General features: G+C 41.3%; 3 long non-coding RNA genes across 4 annotated transcripts in view; 1 reads left to right on the plus strand and 2 right to left on the minus strand.

Moving 5' to 3' along the window:
* LOC147577341 (uncharacterized) overlaps positions 1-22,140 on the plus strand; it is a 38,363-nt gene that overhangs the window by 6,810 nt on the left and 9,413 nt on the right. The window lies entirely within an intron of this gene.
* LOC147577342 (uncharacterized) lies at positions 3,963-7,224 on the minus strand. The gene is made up of 2 exons (XR_015240185.1): positions 4,587-7,224; positions 3,963-4,101 (listed from the first exon to the last, which is right to left on the minus strand). It is a non-coding gene; the product is annotated as an uncharacterized LOC147577342 (long non-coding RNA).
* LOC147577343 (uncharacterized) lies at positions 10,205-18,883 on the minus strand. Of its 2 annotated transcripts, XR_015240184.1 has the most exons (4): positions 18,771-18,883; positions 18,363-18,597; positions 17,683-17,766; positions 10,205-11,013 (listed from the first exon to the last, which is right to left on the minus strand). It is a non-coding gene; the product is annotated as an uncharacterized LOC147577343 (long non-coding RNA). The 2 variants fall into 2 exon arrangements; XR_015240183.1 differs by having other exon boundaries at positions 18,363-18,873.

Here is a 22,140-nt window from a genome sequence, read left to right on the forward strand (position 1 = left end):
CGACGCGGGGCTCGAACTCGCGGACCGCGAGATCGTGACCTGAGCTGAAGCCGGACGCTTAACCGACTGCGCCACCCAGGCGCCCCTCTCAGATAAACTCTTTAAAAAGTTTTAAAAAGATTATTAGCGGCTGACAAGAAGATGTGATCATTTCATCGTGTGTAATCACATCTGCAGGATTTAATATTTGCTTCCAATCCAGTAAGTTCCAATGAGAGTAGGGAATCTATTTTTAAAACTCACTCCATATGTTAGTGCCTATTACAGTGCCTGGCATGTAGTAAGCACTCAATATTTGTTCAGTTCCTTTTTCTTTTAAAGTTTTATTTGAGAGAGACAGACAGATGGAGGGAGGGAAGGAGAGAATCCCAAGCAGGCTCCACACTGTCAGCGCAGAGCCCAATATGGGGCTTGATCTCACAAACTGAGATCATGACCTGAGCCAAGATCAAAAGTTGGATGCTTAACTGACTGAGTCACCCAGGCGCCCCTGTGCAGTCCTCTTCGTAACTGTGGCTTCAATACTTTGGGAAGAGCAAAGAGTTTACCTCATAACTCAGACCTGACCATGGTCCAAAAGTTTCTCTGTGGCAAACATGGGACCCCTTATAGAGAAGAGTGAAGAAGATGGGCAGTCGTGTCAAAATCAGAATGCTGAGTATAATAGCCATGGTTACAAATTCTGGGCCAGAGTCCACAACTGCTTCTGGAAACCATCTCCTTTAAATAGAGTAGCTATGGAAATGACTGGACCTTTCCTTATCATTGTTCTTTCTAATTCCTCTCTTCTCTCTTCCTCCACTCTTTTTCCTGTACCAAGAGTCAGTGTGAAAACCAATCTGATTCAGGTATTTTTTTTTGCTCAAAACTTTTCACTGGTTTAACTGTGTAGGGAAAAAGACAAAATCCTGCCATAACTTACAAAGCCCTGTGTGATTTGGCCTCTCCTTACCTCTGCAAGCTCACCTCTCTGTTCTCTCTCCCTTCTCTTCTCTAGCCAATGCCCTCTCACTCCCTTCATGCCGGAGCAGCTCAGGGCCTTCATGCATGCTGTCTCCTCTGCGCAAAATACGTGTTCCCCTTACCGTAACTGTCACATACTTGCTCCTTCCCTTCCTTCAGTTCTCGGCTTAAATGGATTTCTGAATGCATGATGTAACGAGGGTCTCCCCACCTGCGCAGTAACTCAGCCTCCTAGCAGCCCATTCTGTCATAGTCCGTATCTCATTCTGTCCCATTCTATACGTCTGTATGAGGTGATTAGCATCTATCCCAACATGATGGACTGGTTCCATGAAGGTCTGTTTGGCTCACTGGTATATTCTCAGCATTAGTCAGGGGTTTGGCATATAACTCAAATTCTAGCATTTATTGAATACATGAAAGCACACTTTTTAAGCATCAGAGAGACACGTGAGCATGGGATGGGACAAGGCAACATGTGGAAGTAAAGGCAGACATGAGAGGGCATCTCTGGCATTGCAGCCAGGGCTCTTGGCCACGCAGGTCCTACAAGCAGCTCAGGAGCAGTTCATGAGGCTGGAGCAGTCTGGGTCATCGGTGATGGTATCTCAGCAGCAAAAGTGAGCGTCCACTGGTTCCTGCTGTTCCTGAATGCTCTTCATTTCTCAGCAACACTTTTTGTTTCTCTTGTTAAATGTCCATCAAGAGGAAGTCTTTTCATTTTTAAAAATCGTTCTTATGAAAAGTTAATAACAGTTCATTACAGAAAAATTAAATAGGACACTAAAAGATTCTATTAGCCTATTTATCTAGGAAAATAACAGTAATGGCTTGATAATATATATGTGCATACAGAAGTGATCTTTCTGTAAACTGAGGGAGTTGTAGATTTTATTTTGTAGCCACAATTAAGTAATCCATAACTTTTGTGTAACTCCGTAAGCTGTTGCAATAACCCTTTGTATTTTTGGGTCTGATGTCAAGTTTTGAACTTACAGCAAAGAGGTACACACGGCTATTTTTTTAAAGAATTTAGGTGTAAAAAAATGTCTAAGTCACAGATGGTAAGAGTAAATTATGGCAGCACAGTCCTCCTGCAAACAGTGTTAGAAATACAAGACCAGTACAGATCTGTTGTACACAAAGGGATTTGTTTTCTTTACAACCTAAGGCAGCAGGGATGGTGGCAGTGTGCAAAAATTATGCAGTTTTGAGTTCACACACAGTGCCTATGTGTCCTGTTCACCCAGTCTTTTCAGATGTGACCCAAGCTTTTCACTTGGCTTTTCTCACATGGTTGTATTGTTGCAAGATGCCTGTTCCATGTCTAGCATCTCCCCGAAGACACAGACAGGAAGAAGGGGCAGAAATTAGAGCAAAAGTGTGTGTGCTCTGAAGTTACCCCTTTTTAAGGAGCTTTACTAGAAACGTCTCTTAACACATTTAGTTAACCCTCATTGACAAGACTGTGTCACACTGTGTCATCCTTACTGGTAGTGGAGGACAGACAATGTAGTTTTTTGTTTTTTCCTGTTCATAAGAAGAATGACTAGAGTGGTAGGTAACTAGCAGTCTCTATGCATAATTTTGGAAAAGATGGCTTAGGAAGACTTCTGGGAATTTCAGCTCCCCAAATAACCAAAAGAAAGTGGGTGGGGGGATATAAAAAAGAGAAAAAAAGAGGTTCTCAGTGGAAAGACCGGTTGGTCTGGCTATTAAAAGACAGGCCAAAAGAGGCCAAAATTGATGGGCAACCTTTACTGTCATGGTAAGGAAATACCAAGAGAAATAATAAGATTGTTAACCATACTGTCTGCCCTTCAACCCTGTGTTCAAACTTCAGACAGTTCCAAGACAACTGCCCCTAGAGGGAAGCCAGTGACCCCAAATTAGGCCACCTCCTCCACTGGGAACATTTGGGAACAGAGGCTTTATGTGCAAGTAACAGACGCGCGGCTATGGAAGGTGGGGTCTAGTGTGGGGTGTGGTTGAGACACAAATGTTTCAGGAACAGCAAGTCACAAGTACCCTTGCAGGAGTCTACAGGCTAACAGAGAGAACAGGCCTGAAAACACTGAATAGGTAATACAAATAGGGAAGATACAATACTATCTCTGCCCCATCCTCTCCTTTTCTCCCCACACAGAAAAGAACCTTTTTAGCTGCCTATCACAGTTCATCCTAGTTTGACTAAATGATGAGTTTAGCTACCTATAGAAAGCATCTAGCTGACCCCATTCTGCTCTTTGTATATGACTTCACCATTCCTTCTATAACAAAGTCTATGAGTGGTTATTTGGCTCCAACCACTACAGAAACAAGCTTGGAAAGTTGCAGGGGAAAAACTGGCCTGGGCTGCTGCCAAACCAATGAGTCTGCCATCTCCTCCCTTGAGAACACTGGTTGTCCTGGCCATGTTCTTAAAGTCATCCTCACTGAAGAGTCTTCTTAAATAAAACTTTATTTTAGTAAGACAAAGAAGTTCAGTACAACAAAGATGTGTATGGTACTATTCCAGGTATTAGTTCCCAGTGAGGAAGGTGAGTAGAGTGCTCTCTTCGGGGGACTCTTTGGCTTGGAGCTCTGACCAGTCATTGCCCCAAAGTTCAATGCCTATGACATATTGCTGTAGCTGGAGCTAACTCTGCATGGAAACTTTCTGAAAGAAACACAAAGAGGATTCTGCTACCTGCACTGAAGACAGTGAATATTAATTATGGAAGGGCTAGCTATAATACCAATTTAAATAAGGTTACAGCCAGCAAGCAAATAGTCCTCATTCTAGTGTTTGTGTGTGTGTGTGTACATTAAAAAAAAAACACTGATTAGATGAGTTTTACCTTGAATGATCACAGTCATTGCCCTAGACATCTCAGGTGATTCAGAGCACCTGTAGTAATTGAATTTCCTCAAGAAGATACTAAATCGCTTGTTTGGCTATATACCAAGTTATCTAATTAGCCTAGAGGCTGTAGATACAGAATAATACATAGCCCAACTGCTGGAGATACATACTTTATTCTATAACAATTGAGAGATGGTAAATCATGGTACTGAATAAAAAACCAGGCAAAGTTCAGAAGCTGGATAGCCTATACAAAGGCTACGTTTAAAAGGGATGATAAATGGAAGGCTCTCCTGCAGTTAAGAGAGAAAATATATGTGGGGATAGGGCATATTAGACTTACCAAATCTCTATCAGCTGGAACAGGGCTGATTGTACCTAGTCATTTAACTGGACCCATGAGAGGGAAGATCCATTCCCCAACCCCTGGCATTTCCGGCTCCTGCCATCCTAAGGCATAGTCCCAACCCTATATAAATATGCTTTCTCTGAGTCTGAGATAAAGGGACTAGGCACCAGCATTTGTAACATCAAGGATGCTCATAAAAGTCCTATATTATAACATCCATATTAAGTACCAAAAATTGGGACTCTGGGTTTTGTCAATAACTGTAGGTCTACTCCTAATTCTCCCACTTACTGGATATGAGGACCCCATGTATACCCATGACTGCCTGAGGAATATAGAGGGAGATGCTATTTGGAACTAAGTAGACCAGAACTGGGAGCCACTAAATGGTTCCCCCAAATCCCTGCTGGGCTCAGGAACAGAACTTACTATATAATTTCCAAAGTTCAGATTGATAGGGCTACTTCAGAGATCAGTGATAGAGCTATAGATGACCAGCTATGCAACAGTAATGCTGAAGAAATGGTAACCATAAGATATATGGTGGTCTATATCCACATGTCCTTAAGATTATATTTTAGCTGGGGAGGGAGAAGGGGAATGTATTATTAAACAGGGAAAATGCCTACATCCCAGACCACTGCCCAAACACTTGGGATTCAATAAAATATGTCCATAAGTAAATGGTTAAACTGAGCAGACTTCCATGTGGTCCTAGTTCTCCATACCATTTAGTAAAGTGGGAATTTATAATAAGGAAGTTTATTATTTGTGAAAGCAATATTTCTATTTTAAGGGACGAGTTATGTGAAAATAATGAATGATGGCATCATGTTGGTCTGGAGATCCATGTGCTGGTCCACACAAAAGTCATGAGCTAAGGGGTGGATTGTGGCGGGTCATGACTTTTTTTAAGTATTGTAACTTAAGAAATCCCCTGGTTGGAAAGCCCCGTGTTATATACAAAGCACCCTTTCCCCAACCATTATTTGTACCTCTGAACTATAAAGTTCCTGCATCCTATGGTATAGTTTGAAAGTTTGTACTCAAAACATGAACTTTAGGTTCAGCAACAAGGTAGCTAGATCATCATCTTCTATGAACTGATAAAGAAAAACACAGATTCAGGAGACTCAGTGTCCCTCTGACCTGGTGGGACGCCCATCCTGCACTCGTGCCATAAGCCCATAGATTTTGGGCACATCTTAGGGAAGGAAAAGAAAGGCGCTGGGGAGCAGCATGTGCTCTACTGCCTTAAGGCATTCTCTGCTCTAACTAGTTGGGTTATAGCCTTTATCTGAGATGAGCTAATGCTTGCTACCATGAAGATTAAAATCTGGCATTTATCCTGACCCACAACTTACAGGGGTCATGGGCTCCACTGCAAGCAAGCCTTACCACCTTCAGGGGATCCTGACGCTCATCAAATGGCCATCAAGTATCTTTAAAGGACTCTACAAATAGCTCTCAGAGTTTGTTGATTCCTACCTCAAGCCTAGCCTACACAGATTGCTACACATCCTAATTGTCAACCCCAGTGAGAGTGTTCAAAATAAAGTATCTCACCAAATTCCCAACAATCTCTTGACATCTGGAAGGCCTGCCAGTTTCCTTCCCAAATTCACGTGTGTAGCATTAGTGTATTTCCATCTCCAATCCCCTTCAAAATATATCTAAAGATAACTATAAAAGATTCAGCTCTACCCAGAAAGAATGTATTCTGATTCATCAGCAATGGGTTGAGATGGGGTACTTTCTCCATGAGAATCTTGCCTATCTTAAGGGATCAACATGACACTGGAGTCAATCAGGGGGGGGAAAGATGATATAACCTACTTTTTGTGGGGGAGAGAGAGGTGGTTAAAATTCATCAAGTGCTTAGAACTTGCCGATAAAAATTTGGGGCATTCCACATGCTATCCCAGACAGAAACTGTCCTAGGGATAAATGTGTAAGCCATCTATGTTTCCTAAATTTGGTGTGTCCAGACTGGTTAAAGCTAAGGGTAAAATTAAACCTCATAGAAAGTGCCATAAACTGCAAAATGGAGCCTGCACTAGGCACATCTCTGCATTTTGGAAGGCTCTGCATTTGTGGGAAGCATTCCTCGGAACCCACCAGAAGTATCAGAGCCTTTAGGAGTGGTTAAAAGTTGTAAATATGCAAGTTTTTCATATTGAAAGTTTTGTACCCAAACCATCTTGTGTGTCCCATGTCTGGGTGAAGTTGTCAGCTAAAGATAAAAGTTTTTTTTTAAGGATATAAATATCCATAGATTCTTAATGCTTTGAAAAACCACAGTATTTTGAAAAAATACTGTGTATTAATAATGTATTTTCCAGATTTCCCTTCTGGTAAAGGTTTGGTTCAGGTTGTTCACATCAGTCCTACAGCTGAATACAACTAAAAAGGCTGGATAAAATATATTTAAATAATCTTTTCAAAGGCATCAAAGAGATTATAAAATAGCAAGGAATCATCAGGCCGAAAGTAAAGTCAAGGATCTAGAGAAGGGAACAAGCCTGAAGCCACTTTTGTCCTGATAGCACTAGCTAATCCCAGAAAACTAGAACCTCCCGTTTTATGGCCTTTGAGGGTATAGAAGAGGACTAACTCTAGATCCATACAAGTTGGGGGACCTGACAGCAGGCCTTCCCCTACAACAACCTGGGTTCCAGGATCTCAGAATGAAGGGAGCAAGAATTGGAATAATCTGAAGAGAATTAAAACATGGTAAAAATCCCTTGCATTGTCCAGGATATATCAAACTCTGAACAGACGATCCCAGACTGATGGCGCCCCCAGGTGCCTGGCAGAAGCAAATGCAAATACTCTTTGGGGTAAAGTACCTTCTTTATAGGCCTCACAGTTAGTTATTCCTGCAAAATAACATGTCAAGTGCAATGACTAGCACAGAGTCAAAGATACCCAGCACATAAGAAAATTAGAATCAGGGAATAAAACCACCATAAAGAGATCATCAAAAACTGTCAGTGTAGGCCCCAGCATCTCTGTTTTAATCGGCCATCCAAGTCATTCTGATACATGCTACAGCTTGAGAATTACTGCTTTACATCCTACACACAAAAATGTGTACATGTGTTAGGTCGAGGGGAGGGCCCAAGAATTTGCATTTCTAACAAGTTCCCAGATGATGCTCATGCCAGACCATGCTTTGAGGAACATGGGTATAAAAAAAGGAATTACTCTGCAGGTCACAATAGTGGTTACCTGTGGGGATAAGGGCCGTAACTTGGAACCAACATGTGGAAGGCTGGCAGTCTTTTCTTTCTTGACCTCAGTGGTGGTTACACAGTGCCATCATTAAATTATATGCTTATATTTTAATGCATAATGAGATCAGTGGTTGTCCCTTTTCCATTCGGTCATATAAGTCAAATATTACTGCACTGGTCCTGCCCACCATCATCCACCACACTCATTTATAACCAACTACCAAAGTAGAAAGCGTAAAAGGTTGCGAAGTTCCAAGACATAATTTCCTTTGCGTTAGTTCCTAATGTAATTAGCTCACAAAATAGCTTTAAAACTCAAGACAAGAAAAGTTTAGTCTAAGTTTCTAAAAACCCTGTTAAAAAGTTGCTTAAAACCCAGAGATAGGATACTGTTTATAGTCTTAACTCTTTGTCCCCAGCGTAAAAATACCTGCAAAAATAAGCAACAGCTATCTTAAAATTTTACCAAGAAAACATTCCCAATGTAAAAAGGTACTTTAATTTTTTCTCCCAAGTTAAAAGAAAGGAGGGGAAATCCTAACTTTTACCAGTCTGAACTTTCTACTCCAAAGAGACAAAGCTGCTTGCTTCTCTCCCAACTGCAAAATGAAAATAAAATACCTAGTACTGGCTGCAGTAACAGTAAAATCCTACACTCTTCATTAATCCTTAGCTATGGGGAAAAGCAGTATTCATCAACTGGCCATAAATCTGTGAACACTTTAAGAGAAAATTTAGAAAGTCTCTTTGTGGGAAGGGGAACAACAAAAAAAGGCTGAAAAGCACCATATTAAATTGATCAGTGCAGATTGTACTTTTAAGTTCCCACTCATAAACCCTCAAACAGCGTTAGTGAAATCTGGGATGGGGACACAAGTTTCTTATATTTATACAAAACACTTTTTCTGGAGGCCACATTCTTCCGTAAACATCAACAAAGAGTTAATATTTGCCATGTCTGCTTCTAAACCAACACATCCTATGACACAAACGCTGGCTATTACTCTGTGAGGAAACCATTGTAACAGTTACCACTGGTTCTGACTCTGGCAGCTAGTCAGTAGCCGCCTATGCCTTGTGATGTCCCAGACAGATATCTGAACAACCAAATGGTTTCCACAGCCAGGTCTGGGCGTAATAATTTATCTTTGGCAAAAACATATGCGGTTGGGTTTTGTTATGCCCACAAGCACCATGAGTGTGGTCACAAACACCTTCAACACCCAGACATACCTTCCCATATATGTGGTAGGAACTGACTAGAGTGCTTTGCTTAGCTCCCACTATACCTTTGACCATTGCAGACCTGAATTCTTATGCCCCTCACAGCTTCTTCTTTCTTTACAACATCACAATATGACTGTGTAAGATGCCTAATCATTATTGTATCAACTATAGGCAATGTAGCAAGACAGTGTTGGTCGCTTAGCAAGGATCATTCCTGGATCCTGAAGGTTAGATCCAGACCACCTGGCTTGTGAAAGGCAGTTTTTGTCTGGAATTTCAGACTAATGTAGTTGGGGATATAAGAGCCTTATAAAGCTCCTCCATCCTGGGCAGGCAGAACCTGAGTATCACCAGCCTAAACACCTGTCTTAGGAGGAGTTGGAGAGACCTGAGAAGCCACATTCATCAAACACTCCAATCCAATGCCCTCTGTGTCCATTAGGTACAAGGTTATTCTTCACCAAGCTTCAAGCCAAGTCTTTTGTGAGATCATTTCAATTTAGAAAGTAATACTTAAAAAAAAAAAAAAAAAAAAGGCATAGCCATAGTTTCGGAGTAGAGCTGATCCTAGCAGAGGAATGCTCCCTTTCCTACTCATTGTTGACAATGCCTTAAATACTGAACTGGCCCTTCAAAAGTACATCCTCATTCAATTCTTTTGAGTAGAAAACTCCAGATTATCATAATGTAGCTGAGCTGGTTATATTAAATTCTTTCACTTATCATGAGTGTAAGTATTATAGTAATGCAAATATAGCATCCATTTATTATGGGCTACAAGCTATACTAGATTACCAACACTCCGGACATTTTAGACCATGGTCAAAATTAACGTTAAGAGAACATCTACAGAGCTTCTGCATTATTATACCTTTCAGCACAATCTGAGTACTCTCTCTCCTTGCTCACAGTTTGTTGTAGCCTTTGTGAGAATATCAGATTCATATGCAGATGAGCGCCACTTATGAGCTGTATGAAGTCATGCAGCTCATCCAGTAGGTGCAGAGAGGACTTCAGTGATTACTCTCAGGTTAGGTTAAAGATTTCACCCCATCTACAGTTATATACAATACTCTCTTATAACCACTTGACTTGAAAAACCAATCACAAGCCCACAAAGCGTCCCACTCTTCCAAGAAAGCCAGAATCCCTGCCAACAACACACTCAACCCAAGTTGTGGGTACACATATTGATTGTCCTGCTCCCCTATGAGTCCTCTGGATTACAAGGATTGGTCTGGAGGATTGTGGAATCTTCCAGTCATTTGTAAATCTCACTGTGCTTCATGTGAGTTAATAATGTCCATGTTGTCACCTTTAAACCAAAGTTCTTTTACATACCATTCACTGGTTTTATTCTCAATTGGTTAATAATAAATGGAACTGATAAAACTTTTCAGCCTCTATTTCTTCTATGTGGCAAGTAGTATCTAAGTAATTTTCCATTTTGAAACTGAAAGTATTCAAGTATTTCATGTAGAGAAGTGGAGGTCTTCCTGCAAGTTGGTTTTGCAGCATTTCTGCCATTACCGGGTTATCTGTATTACATGAAGTTTACATGAAATATCTGACCATACTCATCAGTGTAATTCACACTTTCTGTTTACTTGCAGTGAGTACAAAACATAACTTGATCATTTTTTGAATCTTCTTCCTTAGCATGTCTTTGTCTAGCTTTCTGTACATCTCTATTTGGTATACAACCTAAAATCAGTGTTATTTGAAAGTCTTTTTCTTTTCCCCACAGATACACAGCTCCCACTACTATATACCCTCCTGAAAGTTGAAATCTTTACCTCTTCTTTGTCTTTGATCATTTTCAGTGGTTAAAAGAACTCTGGAAACAGACTACATGGGCTTAAGTCATCATTTGTTCATTGTGATCTTGAACGCATTACCAAACCTCTTTGTTCCTCTTTTCCTAATCTGTAATATGTGGATAATAATACCTAAAGTCATAGGATTGTTATGAAGTTTCTACATGTGATGACGCAATATGTTTATAGATGTAAACCTCTATGACAATGCATGACACATGATAAACACTGTACATCTCAGCTATTATCATATCTACAGCCATATAAACCCCACAGCTGTTGAGGTTACACATGCTGCTAGTCTTACGATTTCTGTGCTGTGTTTATTATGTCTTATGGTTTCTGTGCTGTTTTTATTACACTAATCAAACTATTGACATATTAAGATATCCTATATACAGCCTACAAGTTTATCTAGCGGCCATAAGTATTTCTCTTGGATATTCAAAGGAGTAAGTGAGCAAATGACAGAGCCTTCACCATCACACAAAATACAGAGCATGGCTTTGAGGTTCCCTACCATACTCATTAGTGCTGGCTGTAGGGGTCACACACACTCCTGGGCTCCCATGATATCTGAAATAAAAACCACAAGACGAGATGTACCACCAATGGCAACGTAAATCAGGTATGTTCCCAGACAGTTGATAGCAAGATTATACACACATGTATACATATACATACACATTTACCCAGAGGTGGTCAACATTCTTGATAAAAGCCTATTCAGCCTTCTTCCTGCTCCTCCACAAAAGGGCATAAAGATTTTTTTTTTTATAGTGTCACTAAAAAATCTATGGGAGATACTCACCTGCTGGAAGTAAAGTTCAAATCTGGTGCTAGCTGAATGTTGAGTAGAGTTATAAAGAAAAATAGTATGTGTGAATCTACCTCTTCAGCTAGAGTTTATTTAGGTTATCAGATAAATTTGTTGTCAACAGACAAAATAATGACAGAGACTAAACTAATTTTGTTTATTCTCTATTTTAGGGAAGATTTCACAAAAACCCTTCTGCCTTAGTAAGAAACAGATGTTTACCCATATGGCTTTTTACTATCTCAAGAACCATTTTTGTTCAGATTCAACATGCATAAGCATTTCACTAATTCGTCTTCTACCTAGGATGTAGAAATCTAGAAAGAAGGGGGCGCTTGGGTGGCTTAGTCAGTTAAGCATCCAACTCTTGAATTTGGCTCAGGTCATGATCTTAGGGTCATGGGATTGATGGGATCCATGCTGAGTGTGGAGCCTGCTTAAGATTCTCTCGCTCTCTCTCTCTGCCCTTCCCACTGCTCTCATGCATAGGCACGCACATTCTCTCTAAAATAAATCCAGAAAGAACATCATTCTTACCTAAACACCTAGAAAAACTAGAGAAAAGCTTTTCTTGAACCTGTTGGGAAGCTGAAGTTAGGGTGACCAACTGGACTTTTCCTGGTTTTAGTACTGTAAGTCCTATTCTTGGAAAACTCTCAGTACCACACAAATTGGGATGATGTGACACCCCAGCAAGTGTTGCAGACCAAGCAAGTAGCCTGAGAGCCAAGAAAAGACTGGCCTCACCAAAGAGAGATAGGATGTGAGCACTGAAGAAGAGATATCAACTACTATACAGGGTGGTAAGAATTCAGCTAAAATTGTTAACACATTGCTAAAGGCCAAGTGAGGACAAGCAATAATGTTTAGAAACCCCTCACACAAAAAGAAGCTTGTTTGCATTTCCACTTACAGCCTCTTGTCACTGGATGCTGATGAGAAAAACTGGGGACAAGGCAGGAGACCATATACAGCCTCCCTTGGAGGTGAAGGCCTTGCTGGAGCAGAGTAAGCTCCCACTATGGGAAGGACAAAAGTCCTGCCATACCCTTCCTATGAATGATAGCTGCAAGCTGCTGGGAAAGGGGAAGCAAACTGTTGTCTCCTGGGCTCAGGTAGAGGACCCTTGATATTGGGTAAGGGCAAGAGTAAGAGAAGACAAAGAGCTTCTATACCTGGATAAGGAGGGATAGGAAATGGTCTTGGGCTCAAGATCTCATGCCAATACAATTACAGGAATCAGGAGACTCTTAAGACTCATCAAAGATGTAGGGGTGCCTGGGTGGCTCGGTTGTGCGTCCGACTTGGGCTCAGGTCATGATCTCGCAGTTTGTGGGTTCAAACCCTGCGTCGGGCTCTGTGCTGACAACTCGGAGCCTGGAGCCTGCTTCAGATTCTGTGTCTCCCTCTCTCTCTGCCCCTCCCCTGCTTGTGCTCTGTCTCTGTCTCTCAAAAATGAATAAATGTACAAAAAAAAAAAAAAAGACTCATCAAAGATGCAAAGTAGATTCTGTCTGCCATGGGGAGACTCAGGAGTTGAGGAAGCCCTACCTGCAAGGCCTAAACATATAAGACTTGCCTAAGAGAGGCTGGACCAGGATGATTGGTCCTCTGGCTCCCACTACCAAGCTATCAAGCAGCAGGTTACAAGAAGGCAGAAAGGCAAAAGCATGGAGGCAGGCCTTTTTTTTTTTTTTTTTTTTTTTTTTTTTTTTTGCAGGTTAAAAGGAAGGCTAGAAGCTGAGAGTGGAAAAGGAATGTTGAGAAACTCCCTTTAGCCTTCCATCCCACATCTTAAGTATAAGGTAACACTAGAGGAAATTGAAACCAATGGTGCACTGAAGGTACAACAAGAAAACCCAAACCCAGGTCAACCACTGACTGATTCAATACCCCACATGACTGATTGAGCAGAAGAAGAAACATACTTACTTGAGTCATCACTATCTTAATTTCTACTGTTCTATACAAGATGCCTACCATTGGATAGAAAATTATGAGACACATAAGGAAAACAACCCATTGTCAAGAGAGAAGAGTCAACAGAATGAGGCTCAGAGATAACCTAAGTGTTGGAACTATGAGAGGGATTTGACATAACTTTAATATATTAATCATATATATTGAAGAGTCTAGTGGAAAAAGTAGATAACAGGAATGATCATACAGAAAATTTCAGTAGAGATAAAAACTATGTATGTCAAATGGAAATGCTAATAGAAAACACAGTAACAGAGATGAAAAATACCTTCAAAAGCCCATCAGTACACTTGATACAACATGAACTTGGAAAGCATGAACTTGAAGCTGTGTAATAGAAATTACCCAAACTAAAATACAAAGAGAAAAAAGTGTGAAGAAAACACAAAAGTGTTGTAGGGTAATACCAAACACTCTAATAAAAGTGTATTTGGAATTCCAGGAGAGAGATAGCAGAAGAAACATTTGAAGAAAGAATGGCTGAATCTTCCAAAAATAATAAAATATACCAAACCACAGATACAAAAAGCTCACTGAGTCCCAAGGAGGATAAATACCAAAAAATACACACCCCGATACATTTTTTTCAAACTGCTGAAAAGTCAAGAGAAAATCTTGAAGGTAGCCAGAGAAAAAGACACATTACAGAGAAACAAAGAATTACAGCTGGCTTAGAAACTATGCAACTCAGAATATAGTGGAGTTAATACCTGTAAAACATTAATGAAAAATACTGTTAGTCCAGAATACTGTGCTCAGGGAAAATATCTTTCAGATATGATGGAAAAATAGACTTTAAAAGACAGACAGAACAACAAAACAAACAAAAAAACAACAAGAAAATTTATTATCAATAGACCTGCACTAAAATAAAGGTCAAAACAACCTTCTCCAGGGGCACCTGGATGGCTCAGTCTGTTAAGCCTCCAACTCTTGATTTTGGCTCAGGTCATGATCTCATAGTTCATGGGTTTAAGCCTCTCATCACAGTGGAGAGCCTGCTTGGGATTCTCTCTCCTCTCTCTCTGTCCCTTCCCTACACCCCTCCCCTGCTTCTAAGCTCTCTCAAAATAAACTTAAAAAAAAAAAAAGAAAACAAAAAAAAAAACCTCCAACAGAAAGAATATGATACCAAAGAGAACTTGCATCTACACAGATGAAGATCTCCAGAAATAGTTAAAATTAAAGTAAAATATAAAAAATACATTTTATCATATTTTTAATTGTTCCAAAAGATAATTGGCAGCCTAAAGCAGTGGTTCTCAACCTCAGGCAATTTTGCCTCTCAGGAGACATTTGGCAATGCTGAGACATTTTTTTTTTTATATAAATTTTTTTTTAATGTTTATTTATTTTTGAGACAGAGAGAGACAGAGCATGAACGGGGGAGGGCCAGAGAGAGAGGGAGACACAGAATCCGAAGCAGGCTCCAGGCTCTGAGCTGTTCGGCACAGAGCCCGACGTGGGGCTCAAACTCACAGACCGCGAGATCATGACCTGAGCCGAAGTCGGACGCTTAACCGACTGAGTCACCCAGGCGCCCAAGACATTTTTGATTGTTACAATGGGGGTGGGGGTAGGGATGGGGATGTAGTGCTACTACTGGCATCTAGGGGGTATAGAGGCCAGGAATGTGGCTAGACATCCTACATCCTTAAAAGGTGTCCTCAAAATGTCAACAGTACCAGACTGAGAGATTGTTGTAGCCTGACTGATAAAAAGACATAAAGTACCAGTGCGTGAAATGAAAAAGGGGCCATCACTACAGGTCTTGAACATTAAAAGAATACTACAATATCACAAACAACCATATGCCCCCAAACTTGGCTGAAATAGACCAATTCTTTATAAGACACAAATGACTAAGACTCACTTAAGTACATCGTCTGAATAGTCCTATGTCTATGAAAGATATTGAATTTGTAGTTAAAACACTTCCACCAGGGAAGCCTACAGGCCAAGATGCCCTCCCTGCCAAAAGTGAAGATCAGGACAAGACCAAGCTAGCTCTCGGTGTACATCTATTGGACATATATCTTGTTAGGTGTCAGGAGAAACACTTGCGCTTCAACCTACTGGAAACTGCAGAAAGTCCAGAATTCCAAGTTATTCCCTCCAAGAAACCAGTCCTCCCCTCTCCCACCAACTCCCACACTAGGACCACTTTTCAGAAAACTAGAGGCTCTAGGAGCACTGGGTCAGGACTAGTATCCAACACACACTGAGTTAGAACTAACCTCTTCACTTACCACATTGCTTTCAAGAGACATTCAAAACACTGGATTAAGATATTGGAGTCCACCCATTGTACTTTCCATAACTAAAGGAGGATGCCCAAGTGAGAGCCTGCATATGCAGATAATTTTCTGCTCCTTTTAATATTTCAGATCAATACATCAGGCAATTTCATCACTAAAGCTAATTACTTTTTAAGGTAGCATGGCTGACAAAAAGGAGTCAGGTGCTGCTGTAATCCCATAATTTGTAGCAATATAATAATTTAGAGCAAAGATTGGTGAGGTGAGCTTCCCTTATTTCTTCCTTCCCTTCTTTGCATACTCTATCATTTATTTTGCAAAACTAGGCAAACAGCCAAATCAGTAGAAACAGCTGCCAGCATCTGAATTGGTTCCAGGGGCAAGAGCTGACACAAGTTTGAGACTCTCCTGTACAAGTGATGGTAATTCTGCAGTTCTAGACCACACAGGGGTACTTTCTGGAAGAGGAAGGGCAATGTGAGTTTTTTGGGGAGAGGCAGTTTTTCTGAACATTTTAAGTTCATAAGTTTCATAAAGTTTGCAGTACTCTGAAATCTTTAGAACAGTGTTCTCCAAAAGAAATATGTGAACATGTAGTTCAAAATTTTCTAGTAGTTATATTAAAGAGTAAAAATAGGTGAATTTTAATATATTTTATTTAACCCAATATATCCAAAATATCATTTCAATATGCCGTCATAATAAAAATAGAAAATTTTATATTAAAAACTGAGACATTAAAATCTGGTGTGCATTTTACACTTATAGCACATCTTATTTTATTTTTATTTATTTTTTTAAGTTTATTTATTTTGAGAGGGAGAGTGTGAGCAGGGGAGGGGGAGGGAGAGGGGGAGAGGGAGAGGGGGAGAGGGAGAGGGGGAGAGGGAGAGGGGGAGAGGGAGGGAGAGGGAGGGAGAGGGAGGGAGAGGGAGGGAGAGGGAGAGAGAGGGGGAGAGAGGGGGGAGAGAGAGAGAGAGAGAGAGAGAATCCCAAGCAAGCTCCATGCTGTCAGTGCAGAGCCCTATGTGGGGCACGAACCCACAAACTGTGAGATCATGACCTGAGCCAAAATCAAGAGTCGGATGCTTAACAAACTGAGCCACCCTGGTGCCCCTATTTTCTTTTCTTTTTAAGATGCCTACTAACATCTATTTTTAAAGTTTTTATTTAAATTCCAGTTAGTTAATATACAGTGTAGTATTAGTTTTGGGTGTACAATCTCGTGATTCCACACTCCATACATCACCTAGTACTCATCATAAGTGCACTCCTTACTCTCCATCTATGTCACCCATCTGCCCACCCACATCCCCTCTGGTGACCATCACCGTGTTCTCTAAGTCTAGAGTTAAGAGTCTGTTTCTTGTTTTGCCTCTCTTTTTTCCCCCTTTGCTCATTTGTTTTGTTTTTTAAATTTCACATGTAAGTGAAATCATGATTTTGTCTTTCTCTGACTTTGGTTTAACATAATACTGTCTAGCTCCATCCATGTTGCTGCATATGGCAAAATTTCATTCTTTTTTATGGTTAATGTTCCATTATATATATATATATATGCCATATCTTCTTTATCCATTCATCAGTCGATGGACACCTGGGCTGTTTCCATAATTTGGCTACTGTAGATAATGCTGCTGTAAACATCGGGATGCAGGTATCCCTCTGAATTAATATTTTTGTATTCTTTGGGCAAATACCTACTAGTGCAATTGCTGGATCATAGGGAAATTCTATTTTTAACTTTGTAAGGAACCTCCATACCGTTTTCCAGAGTGGCCGCACCAGTTTGCCTCCCCAGCAGCAGTGAGAGAAGCCTCCCCCTCCCCACATCCTCGCCAACACCTGTTGTTTCTTGTGTGTTGTTGATTTTAGCCATTCTGACAGGTGTGAGGTGATACCTCATTGTAGTTTTGATGTGCATTTCCCTGATGATGAATAAAGCGCATCTTGCTGTAGACGCCTCCTTTTGAGTGCACGATAACCACTTGCAGGTTGTGGCTACAGTATTGGACAGCACAGCTGTCCAGCCTCTCAGCTTCCTTCTGGAAGCCTCTTAGTTCTTCCACATGGTGTCAAACAAGGCAGCCCCCTCTCTCTGCCCTCCCTGCCCCCTACACCTGCACCAGCACTTCTGGGGCATCTGTGAAAGTAGTCCCAGAACACCCATTAATAGAGCTGATTTCTCACCTGCCTCTATCCTTAGGCAAGGAGCCAAACATTGTTGCCTTCAAAAGTGTGGCACTTACACATTCTGCATATTCTCCGAAGGCCCTGAAATATAATGAGGGGTGGGGGTGAGCACTGGATCAGAAAGATCTCATGATTCCAACAACTGTGAGTTCAGGCAATAGAATCATTCCCCCCCCCCCCCCCCCCCCGTCTCTTGATGCTCTTAGTAGCTATTGAGAGGTCTAGAGAAGACTCCCTTGTAACTATTTTTATATAATTGAATTTTATCAAAGAAGGCCTTCAGGAAAAGATGAGAGTTGGGACCAGTAACAGGTTCATAATTTGCTGGGTCCAGTGGAAAAGGGAAAATATGGAGCCCTTTGTTCAGAAATTAAGAATTTTTCATTGTTGATGGCAGAGCATTAAAACAAGCAGGAGGCCCTCTTTCTGAGCGTGGAGCCCTGCGCCACTGCACAGGTTGGACCTCCGTGAAGCTGGGGCTAGGTGGGGCGTAGGTCTCTGGAAGAAGCAAGGAAGTGGTGAGATTACCTGGATGATCCTTGAGGAATGGAACCTTAAAGGACGCTCCAAAATCAAGTCTACTAGAATTCACTGAGGAAGAGGTTTTGAAGCCAGTGAGAACCATTTGGGAGGAAAGCAGTGAGGGGAAGAAGCAGGTGGGTAAGGCACTTACTTGCCTTTGCTGATGAGACCACGGATTATCCCGGGTATTCATAGGGTCAAGCTTCTGTGGCCCCAAGTTGGGTAACGACAGACTGACACCCGCAACGGTGACTTGCAGGCCTGGGCAGGAGTGACTCCGAGGCTACTTCATAGTCAACTTTCCTCCTCCAAGCCACACACAGGCGCTGCCGGCGAGGGACCTCCGGGAGCTCCGGCGGGGGGAGCGGGTGCGAGCTGCGGCCGCTGAGCCTGCATGAGGCGACCGGGTCACCGCTCGGGGAGCGGACTTGGCTCACCCTCGCCCAGCAGCGGCCCCTCCCGCGCCCGCACTCCCGCCGCTCCCCAACTGGGGGACGCACGCCTCCAGCTGCAGGAGACTGGGGCGGGCAACGGCCGGCCGGACACCCGCACCCGAGACCCACCAGGGCGGATCGCGAACCCGAACCCTGTCTACTGTCGCAAGGGGCGGCCACCGCCCCCCGTCTGGCCGCGGCCGCCGAGTCGCAGGGGCCCCTCTACCCGCAACTGGCGGCCGGCGGTGGCAAAGGTTCAGGGCGTCTAACAGCCGCCGCTCAACCGAAACCCGGGGCTGGCGTCGCGCATTGGCCCGCGGGTGGTTTCCCGGGAGACAGGCCCCGCCCCCGGCCGCGCGCCCGGCCAAGCCGTTGTGGGTGCTGCAGGCCGGCTGGCGGATTCCAGGGTGGCTTGTGCCTGGGCCCGCTTTGGGGTCCCCGTCCATCCTTCGTTCTCCGTCTTGCTGCAGTGCGTGATCTGGCGCTGGGCACACGGCGTGGTGTCATCCTCATTTTGGATAAACAAGAAAAAGATTTGCTAGCTCTGGCGGCTTGCGGGCCAACACCCATAGCTTGGGCTCCAGTGGGCCAACGAGCGAGGAACGGCCAAGACCTCCAGGGGGCGCCCTCTCCACGAACAACCGCCGGGCTCTCCGGGAGCTTGGCAGCTCTCTTGAGCTGTTTTTTCCGGGCTCCCAATTTACTTAACCTCCCAGCCTAGTGAAGATCTCATATCTCATATCGCAGATTTCTTACGCAACTAAACGTTAAATAACTTACTTTATTTAAAAATAATATTAACAAACTATAAGATTCCTGTTAATGCAACATCTGTGCTAATTAGTTCTAAATTGAAAGGAAAGTCAAATCTCCCATGCAGTTTACCTCTTGTTCACCTTTGCAGTAACTGCGATTGAAACCTGTTTCAAAACAAGCATGTAGTTGGAGATACTATTATAAAAGTATCTTCTTTCCAAATAAGTGGCTGTAAAAGTTTGAATTAGATCTAAAACGTTTCCTATTTACACCGATTAAATCATGCAACAGTGAAACGTGTATCTTACCTACCTACATTATCCTGTGAGTATCTTACCTACCTGTTTTCCTGACGCTATTTTACACAATCACACAGATCTTTAAATCTAATTATCATAATCAATGTCAGTATATATTCAAATCTATCTTTAAGCCTATGTTATTTAACTTATGCAAAGATGGACATTTTGAAAGGTGTTGGTAAATGGGGTTAACAATATAAATTTGTTGATAAATAGCATCGTAATTTCCTTCATTTTAGGGAGATTGATTTTATTTTCTTGCAGTTTAAGAAGGACTTAAACTTTCAAAGGTATTTGAAATATATGACAATTTCACAGTAGTTACACTTTTTACTTCCTTGATGGAAACAAAGCATTCCCTAGTCATTTCAAATAGTGAGCATATTCAAATAGTGAATATTTTAAAAACATTTTTCTTTATAGACTTATATGATTTCTGTGTGCAGGCTAAAACATCCAAACTTTACTTGTTGTTAATGTAAGATTTACAAATATCATTTAAGGAAATTCATATTACTGGATTCTATGAGGCTCATTAGTTGTGATTTTTCAAGTCTTGGTTACTTAGTGTTGTTGAAGAATAATGCAACCGATTGATGGTACACATTACTACCCCAAAGCAGCTCACACTCCAATAATGGTATCGGAATAGGGTTTTTTAAATTGTTTTCTTGAAATAATGTGTGCATCAAACATGAACAACCCCACTATATCCATTGTCAGTAATTATCAAGGGGAAAAACACTCTATCAGATTTTCAAAAAAGTAAGTTTTGGATTTTGAGATAATTGTACATTCACGAGCATTTATAAGAAATAATACAGAGAGATCTGTGCCCTTTACCCAGTTTTTCCCAAAGGTAACATTTTACAAAACTATACTACAATATTAAGACATGGATAGTGAGATTGATACAGTCAAGATTACAGAACATTCTATTGCCAGAAGAACCTCACGTTGCCCCTTTATATATACCCACTTTCTACTTTTCCCCACCCCATCCTTAATCCATGGTAACTATTCATCTGTTCTCTATTTCTATCATCTTGAAATTCTCATTTCAGGTTTGTAACATAAGTGGAAGCACTCAGTAAGTAACCTTTAAAACTGGCATTTTTCTACCCTGTGTAATTCTCTGAAGATTCATTCCAGTTGTTTCCTACATCAGCAGCTTGTGTCTTTTTGTTGCTCAGTAGTATTTCATGATGGATATGCCACCTTTTAACTATTCACCCACTGAAGGAATCTGGGCAGATTCCAGTTTTTGGCTTTTATGAATGAAACTGCTGTAGACTTTTGTGAATAGGTTCATGTGTGATCACAGAGCTTCATTTCGCTGGGATAAATGCCCAGAGATGTAATTTGCTGGATTGCATGGCAGTTGCATGTTCAGTTTTTCAGGAACTGCTCAACTGGTTCCTAGTGGCCGTACCACTTTTTATGCCCATCAGCAAGTAAGGAGTGAACCGATCTCTCCAAATCCTCATCAGCATTTGGTGTTGTCACTATTTTTTATTTTAGTTATTCTGATAGGTATGTACTGATATCTCATTGTGGTTCTAATTTGCATTTCCCAGTTGACTGATGATGTTGAACATCTTTTCATGTGCTGATTTTCAATCTACATATCCGCTTCAGTGAAATGTCTCTTCATTGAGCTCCGTTTTTTCCGGGCTCCCAATTTACTTACCTCCCAGCTGGTAACTATTGGATTGTGTGGGGTTTTTTACTGTTTTGTACCACCACACCCTGCTTTACTGTGTTATAATTGACAAATAAAATTGTAAGATAAAGTGTACAGTGTGATGATTTAATATATGTTTACACTGTGAAAGATTCCCCCCCCTCCAGTTAGCACATTCATCACATACTTACCTTTTGTGTGTGTGAGAACATCTAAGTTCTGCTGTCTTAGCAAATGTCAATGATACAACATACAACACAGTGTTATCAACTAGAGATACATGTTATACATGAGATTCTCAGACCTTATATGTACTTGTAGTTTGTATCCTTTTACCGAACTCTCCCTGTTTTACTGTATTGGTGTTTGTTTATACATTCTAAATACTAGCTCTTTGCCAGGTATGTGTTTTGTAAATATTTTCTCCCATTCTGTAGCTTGTCTTTTCCTCTTCTTAACAGTCTTCCAGAGAGCAAAGGTTTTTAACTTTGTTAATGTCCAATTTATCAATTTTTCCTTTTATGGTGATGTTTTGTGTTAAGTCTAAGAACTTTTTGCCCAGCCTAGATCTTGAAGATTTTCTCCTATTTTTTTCTAAAAGTCTTATGGTTTCATTTAAGTTTTTGACCCGTTTGAGTTTTATTTTTTGTTTAAGGTGTGAGACTTAGGCCAGGATTCATTTTTGTTTGTTTGTTTATGGATGTGCGATTACTCCAGCAGCAATTAAACTTCTATCATCTTTTTTAAAAAACTTGTT

The sequence above is a fragment of the Puma concolor genome, chromosome C2 (assembly GCF_028749965.1).
Source record: "Puma concolor isolate L17-30 chromosome C2, mPumCon1.1.hap2, whole genome shotgun sequence".
NCBI classification, from domain to species: domain Eukaryota; kingdom Metazoa; phylum Chordata; class Mammalia; order Carnivora; family Felidae; genus Puma; species Puma concolor.